We start from the raw sequence: 14,230 nt of genomic DNA on the forward strand, positions 1-14,230 counted from the left end.
GCAAATGAAGCACCCAGTTTTATGATCTGGCTTGAAAGGGCTTTTACTCCAACTTGGCAAAAATTCATCTTTTTGGTGTCTCTGAGACTAGCTGGGCTTGCTATTCTCAAAGCATTTGTGGTGATAGTATTTTTATTTTTTTAAAGTTTCTTAATGACCATTTTTGGAACATGTAGCTTCTTTTTTTTTTTTTTTTTTAGCTATATTATTTTATTACATTGGCGACACACAGAAATTTCCAGGTTTGAGTGAATTTCTAAACTACGGAAACTTATCTCCAGATAAGCACTGTTCAGATTTTTTTTTTTTTTTTTTTTGGTAAACTCTCTACTTATCTCCAGGTAAGCACTGTTTAGATTTTATTTATTTATTTATTTATTATTATTATTATTATACTTTAGGTTTTAGGGTATATGTGCGCAATGTGCAGGTTAGTTACATATGTATACATGTGCCATGCTGGTGCGCTGCACCCACTAACTCGTCATCTAGCATTAGGTATATCTCCCAATGCTATCCCTCCCCACTCCCCCCCACCCCACAACAGTCCCCAGAGTGTGATGTTCCCCTTCCTGTGTCCATGTGTTCTCATTGTTCAATTCCCACCTATGAGTGAGAATATGCGGTGTTTGGTTTTTTGTTCTTGCGATAGTTTACTGAGAATGATGATTTCCAATTTCATCCATGTCCCTACAAAGGACGTGAACTCATCATTTTTTATGGCTGCACAGTATTCTATGGTGTATATGTGCCACATTTTCTTAATCCAGTCTATCGTTGTTGGACATTTGGGTTGGTTCCAAGTCTTTGCTATTGTGAATAATGCCGCAATAAACATACGTGTACATGTGTCTTTATAGCAGCATGATTTATAGTCCTTTGGGTATATACCCAGTAATGGGATGGCTGGGTCAAATGGTATTTCTAGTTCTAGATCCCTGAGGAATCGCCACACTGACTTCCACAATGGTTGAACTAGTTTACAGTTCCACCAACAGTGTAAAAGTGTTCCTATTTGTCCACATCCTCTCCAGCACCTGTAGTTTCCTGACTTTTTAATGATTGCCATTCTAACTGGTGTGAGATAGTATCTCATTGTGGTTTTGATTTGCATTTCTCTGATGGCCAGTGATGGTGAGCATTTTTTCATGTGTTTTTTGGTTGCATAAATGTCTTCTTTTGAGAAGTGTCTGTTCATGTCCTTCGCCCACTTTTTGATGGGGTTGTTTGTTTTTTTCTTGTAAATTTGTTGGAGTTCATTGTAGATTCTGGATATTAGCCCTTTGTCAGATGAGTAGGTTGCGAAAATTTTCTCCCATTTTGTAGGTTGCCTGTTCACTCTGATGGTAGTTTCCTTTGCTGTGCAGAAGCTCTTTAGTTTAATTAGATCCCATTTGTCAATTTTGGCTTTTGTGGCCATTGCTTTTGGTGTTTTAGACATGAAGTCCTTGCCCATGCCTATGTCCTGAATGGTAATGCCTAGGTTTTCTTCTAGGGTTTTTATGGTTTTAGGTCTAACATTTAAGTCTTTAATCCATCTTGAATTGATTTTTGTATAAGGTGTAAGGAAGGGATCCAGTTTCAGCTTTCTACATATGGCTAGCCAGTTTTCCCAGCACCATTTATTAAATAGGGAATCCTTTCCCCATTGCTTGTTTTTCTCAGGTTTGTCAAAGATCAGATAGTTGTAGATATGTGGCATTCTGTCTGAGGGCTCTGTTCTGTTCCATTGATCTATATCTCTGTTTTGGTACCAGTACCATGCTGTTTTGGTTACTGTAGCCTTGTAGTATAGTTTGAAGTCAGGTAGTGTGATGCCTCCAGCTTTGCTCTTTTGGCTTAGGATTGACTTGGCGATGCGGGCTCTTTTTTGGTTCCATATGAAGTTTAAGGTAGTTTTTTCCAATTCTGTGAAGAAAGTCATTGGTAGCTTGATGGGGATGGCATTGAATCTGTAAATTACCTTGGGTAGTATGGCCATTTTCACGATATTGATTCTTCCTACCCATGAGCATGGAATGTTCTTCCATTTGTTTGTATCTTCTTTTATTTCCTGGAGCAGTGGTTTGTAGTTCTCCTTGAAGAGGTCCTTCACATCCCTTGTAAGTTGGATTCCTAGATATTTTATTCTCTTTGAAGCAATTGTGAATGGGAGTTCACTCATGATTTGGCTCTCTGTTTGTCTGTGGTTGGTGTATAAGAATGCTTGTGATTTTTGTACATTGATTTTGTATCCTGAGACTTTGCTGAAGTTGCTTATCAGCTTAAGGGGATTTTGGGCTGAAACAATGGGGTTTTCTAGATTTACAATCATGTCATCTGCAAACAGGGACAATTTGACTTCCTCTTTTCCTAATCGAATACCCATTATTTCCTTCTCCTGCCTAATTGCCCTGGCCAGAACTTCCAACACTATGTTGAATAGGAGTGGTGAGAGAGGGCATCCCTGTCTTGTGCCAGTTTTCAAAGGGAATGCTTCCAGTTTTTCTCCATTCAGTATGATATTGGCTGTGGGTTTGTCATAGAGAGCTCTTATTATTTTGAGATACGTCCCATCAATACCTAATTTATTGAGAGTTTTTAGCATGAAGGTTGTTGAATTTTGTCAAAGGCCTTTTGTGCATCTATTGGGATAACCATGTGGTTTTTGTCTTTGGTTCTGTTTATATGCTGGATTACATTTATTGATTTGCGTATATTGAACCAGCTTTGCATCCCAGGGATGAAGCCCACTTGATCACGGTGGATAAGCTTTTTGATGTGCTGCTGGATTTGGTTTGCCAGTATTTTATTGAGGATTTTTGCATCAATGTTCATCAAGGATATTGGCCTAAAATTCTCTTTTTTGGTTGTGTCTCTGCCCGGCTTTGGTATCAGGATGATGCTGGCCTCATAAAATGATTTAGGGAGGATTCCCTCTTTTTCTATTGATTGGAATAGTTTCAGAAGGAATGGTACCAGTTCCTCCTTGTACCTCTGGTAGAATTCGGCTGTGAATCCATCTGGTCTTGGACTCTTTTTTGGTTGGTAAGCTATTGATTATTGCCACAATTTCAGCTCCTGTTATTGATCTATTCAGAGATTCAACTTCTTCCTGGTTTAGTCTTGGGAGAGTGTATGTGTCGAGGAATTTATTCATTTCTTCTAGATTTTCTAGTTTATTTGCATAGAGGTGTTTGTAGTATTCTCTGATGGTAGTTTGTATTTCTGTGGGATCGGTGGTGATATCCCCTTTATCATTTTTTATTGCATCTATTTGATTCTTCTTTTTTTCTTTATTAGTCTTGCTAGTGGTCTATCAATTTTGTTGATCCTTTCAAAAAACCAGCTCCTGGATTCATTAATTTTTTGAAGGGTTTTTTGTGTCTCTCTCCTTCAGTTCTGCTCTGATTTTAGTTATTTCTTGCCTTCTGCTAGCTTTTGAATGTGTTTGCTCTTGCTTTTCTAGTTCTTTTAATTGTGATGTTAGGGTGTCAATTTTGGATCTTTCCTGCTTTCTCTTGTGGGCATTTAGTGCTATAAATTTCCCTCTACACACTGCTTTGAATGCATCCCAGAGATTCTGGTATATTGTGTCTTGGTTCTCGTTGGTTTCAAAGAACGTCTTTATTTCTGCCTTCATTTCGTTATGTACCCAGTAGTCATTCAGGAGCAGGTTGTTCAGTTTCCATGTAGTTGAGCAGTTTTGAGTGAGATTCTTAATCCTGAGTTCTAGCTTGATTGCACTGTGATCTGAGAGATAGTTTGTTATAATTTCTGTTCTTTTACATTTGCTGAGGAGAGCTTTACTTCCAAGTATGTGGTCAATTTTGGAATAGGTGTGGTGTGGTGCTGAAAAAAATGTATATTCTGTTGATTTGGGGTGGAGAGTTCTGTAGATGTCTATTAGGTCTGCTTGGTGCAGAGCTGAGTTCAATTCCTGGGTATCCTTGTTAACTTTCTGTCTCGTTGATCTGTCTAATGTTGACAGTGGGGTGTTAAAGTCTCCCATTATTAATGTGTGGGAGTCTAAGTCTCTTTGTAGGTCACTCAGAACTTGCTTTATGAAGCTGGGTGCTCCTGTATTGGGTGCATGTATATTTAGGATAGTTAGCTCTTCTTGTTGAATTAATCCCTTTCCCATTATGTAATGGCCTTCTTTGTCTCTTTTGATCTTTGCTGGTTTAAAGTCTGTTTTATCAGAGACCAGGATTGCAACCCCTGCCTTTTTTTGCTTTCCATTTGCTTGGTAGATCTTCCTCCATCCTTTTATTTTGAGCCTATGTGTGTCTCTGCACGTGAGATGGGTTTCCTGAATACAGCACAGTGATGGGTCTTGACTCTTTATCCAATTTGCCAGTCAGTGTCTTTTAATTGGAGCATTTAGTCCATTTACATTTAAAGTTAATATTGTTATGTGTGAATTTGATCCTGTCATTATGATGTTAGCTGGTTATTTTGCTCGTTAGTTGATGCAGTCTCTTCCTAGTCTCGATGGTCTTTACATTTTGGCATGATTTTGCAGCGTCTGGTACCGGTTGTTCCTTTCCATGGTTTGCGCTTCCTTCAGGAGCTCTTTTAGGGCAGGCCTGGTGGTGACAAAATCTCTCAGCATTTGCTTGTCTGTAAAGTATTTTATTTCTCTTTCACTTATGAAGCTTAGTTTGGCTGGATATGAAATTCAGGATTGAAAATTCTTTTCTTTAAGAATGTTGAATATTGGCCCCCACTCTCTTCTGGCTTGTAGAGTTTCTGCCGAGAGATCTGCTGTTAGTCTGATGGGCTTCCCTTTGAGGGTAACCCGACCTTTCTCTCTGGCTGCCCTTAACATTTTTTCCTTCATTTCCACTTTGGTGAATCTGACAATTATGTGTCTTGGAGTTGCTCTTCTCGAGGAGTATCTTTGTGGCGTTCTCTGTATTTCCTGAATCTGAATGTTGGCCTGCCTTGCTAGATTGGGGAAGTTCTCCTGGATAATATCCTGCAGAGTGTTTTCCAACTTGGTTCCATTCTCCCTGTCACTTTCAGGTACACCAATCAGACGTAGATTTGGTCTTTTCACATAGTCCCATATTTCTTGGAGGCTTTGTTCATTTCTTTTTATTCTTGTTTCTCTAAACTTCCCTTCTTGCTTCATTTCATTCATTTCATCTTCCATCACTGATACCCTTTCTTCCAGTTGATCGCATTGGCTCCTAAGGCTTCTGCATTCTTCACATAGTTCTCGAGCCTTGGCTTTCAGCTCCATCAGCTCCTTTATGCACTTCTCTGCATTGTTTATTCTAGTTATACATTCTTCTAAATTTTTTTCAAAGTTTTCAACTTCTTTGTCTTTGGTTTGAACATCCTCCCGGAGCTCGGAGTAATTTGATCGTCTGAAGCCTTCTTCTCTCAGCTCGTCAAAGTCATTCTCCGTCCAGCTTTGTTCCGTTGCTGGTGAGGAACTGCGTTCCTTTGGAGGAGGAGAGGCACTCTGCTTTTTAGAGTTTCCAGTTTTTCTGCTCTGTTTTTTCCCCATCTTTGTGGTTTTGTCCAGTTTTGGTCTTTGATGATGGTGATGTACAGATGGGTTTTTGGTGTGGATGTCCTTTCTGTTAGTTTTCCTTCTAACAGACAGAACCCTCAGCTGCAGGTCTGTTGGAGTACCTGGCCGGCCGTGTGAGGTGTCAGTCTGCCCCTGCTGGGGGGTGCCTCCCAGTTAGGCTGCTCGGGGGTCAGGGGTCAGGTGTCAGGGACCCACTTGAGGAGGCAGTCTGCCCGTTCTCAGATCTCCAGCTGCGTGCTGGGAGAACCACTGCTCTCTTCAAAGCTGTCAGACAGGGACATTTAAGTCTGCAGAGGTTACTGCTGTCTTTTTGTTTGTCTGTGCCCTGACCCCAGAGGTGGAGCCTACAGAGGCAGGCAGGCCTCCTGGAGCTGTGGTGGGCTCCACCCAGTTCAAGCTTCCTGGCTGCTTTGTTTACCTCAGCAAGCCTGGGCAATGGCAGGCGCCCCTCCCCCAGCCTTGCTGCCGCCTTTCAGTTTGATGTCAGACTGCTGTGCTAGCAATCAGCGAGACTCTGTGGGCCTAGGACCCTCTGAGCCAGGTGCGGGATATAATCTCCTGGTACGCCGTTTTTTAAGCCCGTCGGAAAAGTGCAGTATTCGGGTGGGAGTGGCCCGATTTTCCAGGTGCCATCTTTCACCCCTTTCTTTGACTAGGAAAGGGAACTCCCTGACCCCTTATGCTTCCCGAGTGAGGCAATGCCTCACCCTTCTTTGGCTTGTGCATGGTGCACGCACCCACTGACCTGTGCCCACTGTCTGGCACTCCCTAGTGAGATGAACCCGGTACCTCAGATGGAAATGCAGAAATCACCCGTCTTCTGCGTGGCTCACGCTGGGAGCTGTAGACCGGAGCTCTTCCTATTTGGCCATCTTGGCTCCTCCGGAACATGTAGCTTCTGATTTCAAGTATAATCTTAAGGCTGAAAAAAGTCCTGCAGTTTATAGCTTTCTATTTTTACATGTAATGCTGATGGCCAAAGCTGCTGCTGTTTAGGAGCTTGCCTTGTTGTAGGGGAGAGAGCCTGTGATCGGGTAAGTAAGTAAGCCCAGGGGAGCAATGCCTGGGTAAAAGTCAGATTGGGCTAAATGTTAGTTACAGTTCTCTCTGGCTCTATCCCTAGATCTTTGGGCTTCCAAGGAGAATATTCAAAACATGACTTAATTTAACACCTGCTGTGGTATTGCACCAGCTGTTAAATCTTCACAGGGTCTATTGTTCCTGACTGGCTTCACCTGGCCCTGGCCCTGGCGGGATTGGAAATGTCCTCCTGACCGGTGTTAGTTGGGGGTCCCTTCGTCATGCCATGCTGAAGGCATGTGACCTCCCCTCCAGGAGTCAGTGCTTAGCACAAATCTCCTTCTAAAAGGTCAGCACCTTTTGAGGAGTTTCCCTCTGTCTGTGTGGAAGAGGGTGGAGGGGGAGTTTGTGGAGATACTGAACAGCTACTTTAGGTAGTCTCCCTCTCTCAGGCCCCTCCTATGAAAAGCTCCATGCAGTGAAGCAGGTCCAGGTTTTGTGGTTGATACGTTTTGGCTGTATGTCCCCACCCAAATCTCATGTTCAGTTGTAATTCTCAGTATTGGAGATGGGGCCGGGTGGGAGGTAGTGGATCATGGGGGTGTTTCTTATGAATGGTTTAGCACCATCCTCTTGGTACTGTCGTAATGATAGTGAGTTCTTGTAGTATCTGGTTGTTTAAAAGTGTGTGGCACCTCCTGCCTTGCTCTCTCTTGCTCCTGCTTCCGTCATGAGAAACGCCTGCTCCCCCTTCACCTTCTGCCATGATCAGAAGCTTCCTGAGGCCTCCCCAGAAGCAGAAACCTCTATGCTTCCTGTACAGCCTGCAGAACCATGAGCCGATTAAACCACTTTTCTTATAAATTACCCAGTCTCAAGTATTTCTTTATAGCAGTGCGATAATGGACTATTAGTCTGGTGGGGCCTGAAGGTTGACATAATTGTGTGTATGTGAGTGGTCTGTAAGCAAGAGAGCACAAAATTTGGAATAAAAACTAGATACAAAAAGGAACATTTATTTAGAATGAGAAAGATGTCATCAGAAATTAAATTTTTTAAGCTAACAAATGCTAGAAATGTCACAAAATTGGGTTGCCTTTCTTGGTGGCTAGGACGAATGGACTTGAAAGAGAGGGATGGCAGTTGGAGAATTAGCAATGCCAGAGAAGGGTGAGAGTTCTAGAAGCCCCATGAGTGAGCCAGGGGCCTAAGAGTGGCTGTGAGAGGAACAAGTTCCCTTCAACTTTTGGAGCACTGGTCCTCAACCGGCAGGAGCATCAGCTGGAAACTGGTTCAAAATGCAGATTCTAGGTCCTCACCCCCAACCAACTGAATCAGAAACTCAGGGATGGGGTCCAGCCATCTGTGTTTCAACAAGCCCCCCAGATGATTTGGAAGCATACTCAAGTTTGACAACCCCTGATGTAGAGGAGAGTGGAACCCTGTTGTGCATGTGAGCATCTCCTGTTAAAAATATAATTACTGGCCAGGCGTGGTGGCTCATACCTGTAATCTCAACACTTTGGGAGGCCAAGGTGGGAGGATCACTTAAGCCCAGGAGTGCAAGATCAGCCTGCGCAACATAGACCCTGTTTCTACAAAAAAGAAAAAAAATTAGCTGGATATGGTGGGGCGCACCTGTGGTCCCAGCTACACAGGTGACTGAGGTGGGAGAATGGCTTGAGCCCTGGAGGTCGAGGCCCCAGCAAGCTGAGATTGTGCCACCACACTCGAGCTTGGGCAACAGAGTGAGATCCTGTCTCAAAAAAAGTGGCTGAAATTTTTTTTTAAATAATGTGTTTTATGAGGTGAGTGTAGTGGTGCCCTCAGCTGAGGTAGGAGGCTGAGGTAGGAGAATCGTTTGAGCCCAGGAGTTTGTGGTTGCAATGTGCTATGATTGCACCCATGAATAGCCACTGCACTCTAGCCTGGGCAATGTAGTAAGATCCGGTATTTAAAAATATATCCAGATACACACACATGCATACACACACACACACACACACACACACACATATTTAGGCAATACATACACAAATGATATCTTTCATAAAGCAAACCAACTCATACAGCTTTTATGTCATGGTTGAGTGTCTGAGAGTTAAGTGATATCATCCACCATGATTGGGTGCTAAAGAGAATACATTTTAAGGCTGGGTGTGGAAGGGAAAATTCTCAAATCTCAGTATTCTCCATAGTATAGTTTATTAGCCAGAGACACATGGTAGGTTGTTTTTCTGCTAAATTTATGCAAGTGATTGTTAAAATTTTGCATCATTTACAAACAACCACAACCACAACAACATCGAATTCAGGGTAGAAATTTATTTTATTGTTTGCCATTAACTGAGCTAACTTATTTTTCTTTTAACTTTCCATTTTTTCCAGCTTTTCCTTCTGTGTTCATGGTTGGGGTGTTAATAGCATGTCTAAACTAATTGCACTCCTGATGGTCTAATTCTAGTCACTGTCATTTTTGGCAGGAAAATTTTGAGTTTGGCATGCTCTCACACTGCACACAGGCATGCTAAATTAGCTGAGAAGAATCTGAGAATGCTAGATTTTTATAACCAGGCAGAATAAGTCCAAAAATACCACCAAGGATTGTACAGAACAGTTAAGAATTCTGCTTGGTAGGCACTGGGCATAGAGCTGCCAAAACAACAAAACAAAACAATAAAAACTAAAAAAGAATTGCATCCACTCCAGGGGAAGCTTGTCTGATGACCTCTCTTGCCACTCTGGTGTTATTGGTGTGGGCCTTCAGGATGCGTATTAACATTTTAGTGAAGAGGTCTTTGGGCTACACATGACATGACAGAAACCCAACTTGAACTGATTCTTACAAGGAAAGAATGTATCACCTCTCATAACTGAGAAGACCTCTCATAACTGAGAAGGCATGGCTGGCTCCAGGGGCTCAAATGATACTGTGTTAGGCAGTCTCTCAAATGGCTCTCAATGGTCCTGGCCTCCTGGTACTCATGCCCTGTGTAATCCCCTCCCCTTGAGTGTAGTTGGACCTAAGATTTGCTTCTAACAAATAGAATACAATAAAAATGATGGGATGTTGTTTCTGAGATTAGGTTGCAGAGGGACTGTGACCTGGGCCTTGCATGCCATTGCTTGCTCTTCTCATAGAGCCCTCCATCTGCAGGAATCAAGTTGTCATGTTGGGAGTAGTCCTATGGAGAGACCCCGGTGGCAAGAAACTGATGTCTCCAGCTCTCAGCAAGAACCTGAGGCCCGCCAACGCCCACGTGAGTGAGCTCAGACTCAGGTGTGCTCTGAAACCTGCTGCCAGGTGAGTGCAGTTCTTCCTGCAGGGAGCCCTGAGATGACCGCAGCCTCTGGGGAGACCTTGAATCAGAACCACCCAGCTAAGCTGCTCCTGCATTTCTGACCCATAGCACAGGTGAGATAGTAAACATGTCGCTTTAAGTGGTTTCGTTTTGGGGGTAATTCATTAGTCACACTCGGTATGGTTTCGTTTTGGGGGTAATTCATTAGTCACACTCGGTAACCAGTACCAGTGCCATCTACACGTGGTCTGTCTCCAGCTCCCCCAGAGCTTTCCTCTGTGTGGCCTTCGTGACCAGGCAGAGATGGCAAAACAGTGGCCGGGAACTCCAGATTCATGGCCTAGCTCCCTCAAATAGTGACTTTCTCCTTTGCAGTAGATAAGGAAAAATTCCTGGGATTGAGTCTAATGAAACTGCCTTGGGTTGCTTTCTGCTGGAGCTCTTAGCATTGATTTTCCTTTGTGCTGTTCCCTCTGTCAGTTTGGAAATGTGAAAGATTGTAACCAGAAAGTTCCATGTCAGTCTTTGTGGCCTCCCCGCTTTCAGCCTCCCTGAGTTCTAGCCTAGGCCAAAAGTGACACTGGAGTTTCTTCTACTTTTTTTTTTTCCCATTGGGGAAGCTCAACAAAAATCGAGGTGGTGGGACAGAGAAGGTACAGACAACTTAGACGAGGCAGTGGTAGGTGCCTCTGCCACTAAAGAGTGCTATTGTCAATTTATTTATTGACTTAATAGTTATTAGTGACTACTGAAGTGTTTGTAGTTTTAATTTTTATTTTCTATCTTTATGACCAAGCATTGATTAGTTTCTATAAGCCTCTTGGGCCCAGTGATTGGCTCAACTGCTGAAATTATACCATATAGTTATATAAACATGTACCAAGCATTGAGTGGCTGCTGCAGAGCTCTGTTCCCAGTGGGGCTCACGGCTGCAGCATTCATCCTGAGTTTTGCCTTCCCACATCTAGCTAGGAGTGGAGGAATGTCATATGCAAAGGCCAGGGCTATAGATTTGGGGACCTGGGTTTGAGTCCTGGTTAGAGTGTTGCCTTGGCCTTTCTGAGCTGTAGTCTCTTTTTATGTAAAACGAAGATTTTAGTGCCTGCCAGAGCTGTTATAACTATTAAATGACACAAAACTTATGCTGTTGTTTATATTTACTTATTCCTGGAGCATACTAAATGTTTTATACATTGTCCATAGAAATAATGTTTTAATGTCCCTCTTAAAATGCAGAAACCGGCTGGGCACAGTGGCTCACTCTTGTAATCCCAGCACTTTGGGAGGCTGAGGCAGGCGCATCACAAGGTCAAGAGATCAAGACCAGCCTGGCCAACATGGTGAAACCCTGTCTGTACTAAAAATACGAAAATTAGCTGGGTGTGGTGTCACGTGCTGTAGTCCCAGCTACTCAGGAGGCTGAGGCAGAAGGATTGCTTGAACCCGGGAGGCAGAGGTTGCAGTGAGCCAAGTTCGCGCCACTGCACTCCAGCCTGGTGACCGTCTCAAAAAAAAAAAAAAAAAAAAAAAAGGCAGAAACCAAATCTGAACAGACACCTCATATAATGATGTAATTACTTCAACAACTTCTGAACTCTTCTAATGACATAGCTTAGTCTGCTATAGACTTTTATTTTTACTTTTTGGTAGACACATATATTGTTAATTTAAGTTGATCTTTTAATGAGTGAAAAATCCTCCCAGGTCTTTTTTACATGGACTGTTGACAAACCTCATATCTCTGACTCTGCACTCGTCCCAGTGAATATTTGTACTCAAACACTTGGCTTCACATTGATGCCTATGACGCTCATTTTGTTGTTTGTGGACATATTCATTTTATCTGCCCAATCTTTTTGAATTTTTTTTGCCTTTGCCCAATAAATTGGCTGGATGTGCAGTACGCTGGATGAATAATTTGACCATTTGATGACCAGACCATCCATCTTGTCAGTTGAGACATTGCAAGAGTCTAGTCTAGAGACCCTTGGCACACCAGTAGAGACCCCTTTTGGCTCACACTTGCTGCATAATCAATCTGTACTTCCTTTTTTTAGCCAGCTATGGATGCTCCTAATCGTTCTAATCTTCAACCCACATAACTGTATTCCCCACCTGGATGCCATGAAAGCCTTTTGTAAATGCTTTGTTAAAATTCACAGCCTATATCTGCATTATTATAATTATCATAAAAAGAAAACAGGCCGGGAGCAGTGGCTCACGTCTGTAATACTCGCATTTTGGGAGGCCAAGGCGGGCAGATCGTTTGAGGTCAGGAGTTCAGGACCAGTCTGGCCAACATAGTGAAACCCCATCTCTACTAAAAATACAAGAATTAGCTGGGCATGGTGGTGCATGCCTGTAATCCCAGCTACTTGGGAGGCTGAGGCAGGGGAATCACTTGAACTCGGGAGGTGGAGGTTGCAGTGAGCTGAGATCACTCCATTGCACTCCAGCTGGGGCGACAGAGGGAAACTCTGCCTCCAAAAGAAAAAAAAACAAAAAAAAAAGAAAACAAAAGGTCCTTCTATAGCATCAGCTGTCCCTTTGTTGAGCAGAAGTTTCAAGAGGCAGGTTCCTTTATTACTTGCGAATGATGCTATTGTTACCATGTAAGAGTTTCTGCTTTTCCACATTTTTGCCAATACTTGGTATTATCAGATTTTTTAAATCAATTTTTCTGAAGGTGGAATGCTATCTTACTGTTTTTGTAATTAGAAATTCCTACTCACTAGTGAAGTAGAGCATGTTTTATATTCATTGACAATTTGGGTTTTCTTTTATATGACTTGCCGGTTCATATTCTTTGCTCATTTTTTTGAACTTTCATTTTAAACTTAATATATCTTGATATTTCTAGATATGTGCACATATAGAGTGCTAGTATTTTGTTTTTAACAACTGCAGAATGTTACGTTTTATGGATATAGCATGATTTATTTAACCATATTCTTCTGATATTTAGTTTTTTTCCTAGTTTTTGTTTCCTACTATAAACATTACCTTACTTGATATTATTTGGCTAGTATATCCACAGATAGGTTCCATTCCAGGAGAGAAATTGTAGATTGTTTTTAAAGTTTGTGCATTTTATATTTTAAGTGATATTATTAGACAGCCTTCCAAAAATGTTGTACCAATTTACATTTTTTCCCCAACAAGTATCTCATCTGTTGTGACGATGTGTCAGGACAGGGCTATCTATGTTCTTCAACTGACTAGGCCATTTGTACAATATGCCCATGTCATTGTCTTCACTTCTCTCTCTCTCTCTCTTTTTTTTTTTCCAAGAGAGCTCTCTCCATGGTACAATCATCCTCTCTTGCTTAGCTTTCCACAGGATTCTGGGGGAGACTGTATTTTCATTTAGCAAGTATTTGCTCTTCCTCCCCCATACTCCTGCCACCCCTTTATGGGAAGAGCATATTATCCCACTGATGTTGGGTTGGCTATGTGACTTCCTTCAGACATCAGAGTGTAAGTGAATGAGACATGAGCAGAGGCTTTATGTGTGCTTGTATGGCTTAGCTTCCCTCCTGTGCCACTGCCATTTTCCATGAGAAAAGCATGCCCCGGGTAGTTCTGGTTCAGAATGAGAGACACAGGGAGCCTGACCCGCAGCCTAAAGCAGTCACACCAGCCAGCCCACTGATCCGTGAGTGAGAAATACATGGTTTTATTGTACTTGCCGAGATTTTTGGGTTTGGGTTGTTACATGGCATGATTGCAACAATTGCTGACTAATACAAGCTTCTCACATTTATATTTTTAAAATGCTATATACTTGGAAACATATATATATTTTTACAGAAGTGCATAGCATATTTATGATTGTGTTACACAGGTTTTCCTGCTGTCTTTATTTGTCTTTTCCTTATTAGATTGGTTATCCCCTCTTTTATTTTCTCTTATCCTACCTAAAGAAGTCTCCTTTCCTTTCCAAGTAATCCATGTTAACAGCCTGCTATGCAGCCATCTATATTTTCTCCATATTTATTATATACTTATATATGAATGTATACATACATACATTATATATACATATGTATGTATATATGTATATACACATTTATATATGTATATATGTATATGCGTACATATTATATGCATATATGTGTATATGCGTACATATTATATGCATATATGTGTATATGTGTACATATATGTATATTATATACATATATGTATATATATTATTCATATTATATATGAATGTATACTTATATATGAATGTATATTATATACTTATGTATGAATGTGTATTATTATATACAATAATATGAATGCATATATGCAGGGATGACATTCAAAATATGTAGCAAATATGTACTGGCTGCAGTATGCACAGTACCAACCAAACACAGTGAACACTTGCTAAAATGTC

The 14,230-nt window shown here is 41.7% G+C and overlaps 1 long non-coding RNA gene across 1 annotated transcript in view; it reads left to right on the forward strand.

The window, feature by feature from the left end:
* The window catches only part of LOC103889344 (uncharacterized), a 37,533-nt gene extending 26,165 nt beyond the window's left edge, over positions 1-11,368 (forward strand). Inside the window, exon 3 of the long non-coding RNA XR_010140741.1 lies at positions 9,702-11,368. This is a non-coding gene — a long non-coding RNA (uncharacterized LOC103889344). The remainder of the gene's footprint in view (positions 1-9,701) is intronic.
* The last annotated feature ends 2,862 nt before the right edge of the window (positions 11,369-14,230 follow it).

This window comes from Pongo abelii, chromosome 6 (genome assembly GCF_028885655.2).
Source record: "Pongo abelii isolate AG06213 chromosome 6, NHGRI_mPonAbe1-v2.0_pri, whole genome shotgun sequence".
In the NCBI taxonomy this organism is placed as follows: domain Eukaryota; kingdom Metazoa; phylum Chordata; class Mammalia; order Primates; family Hominidae; genus Pongo; species Pongo abelii.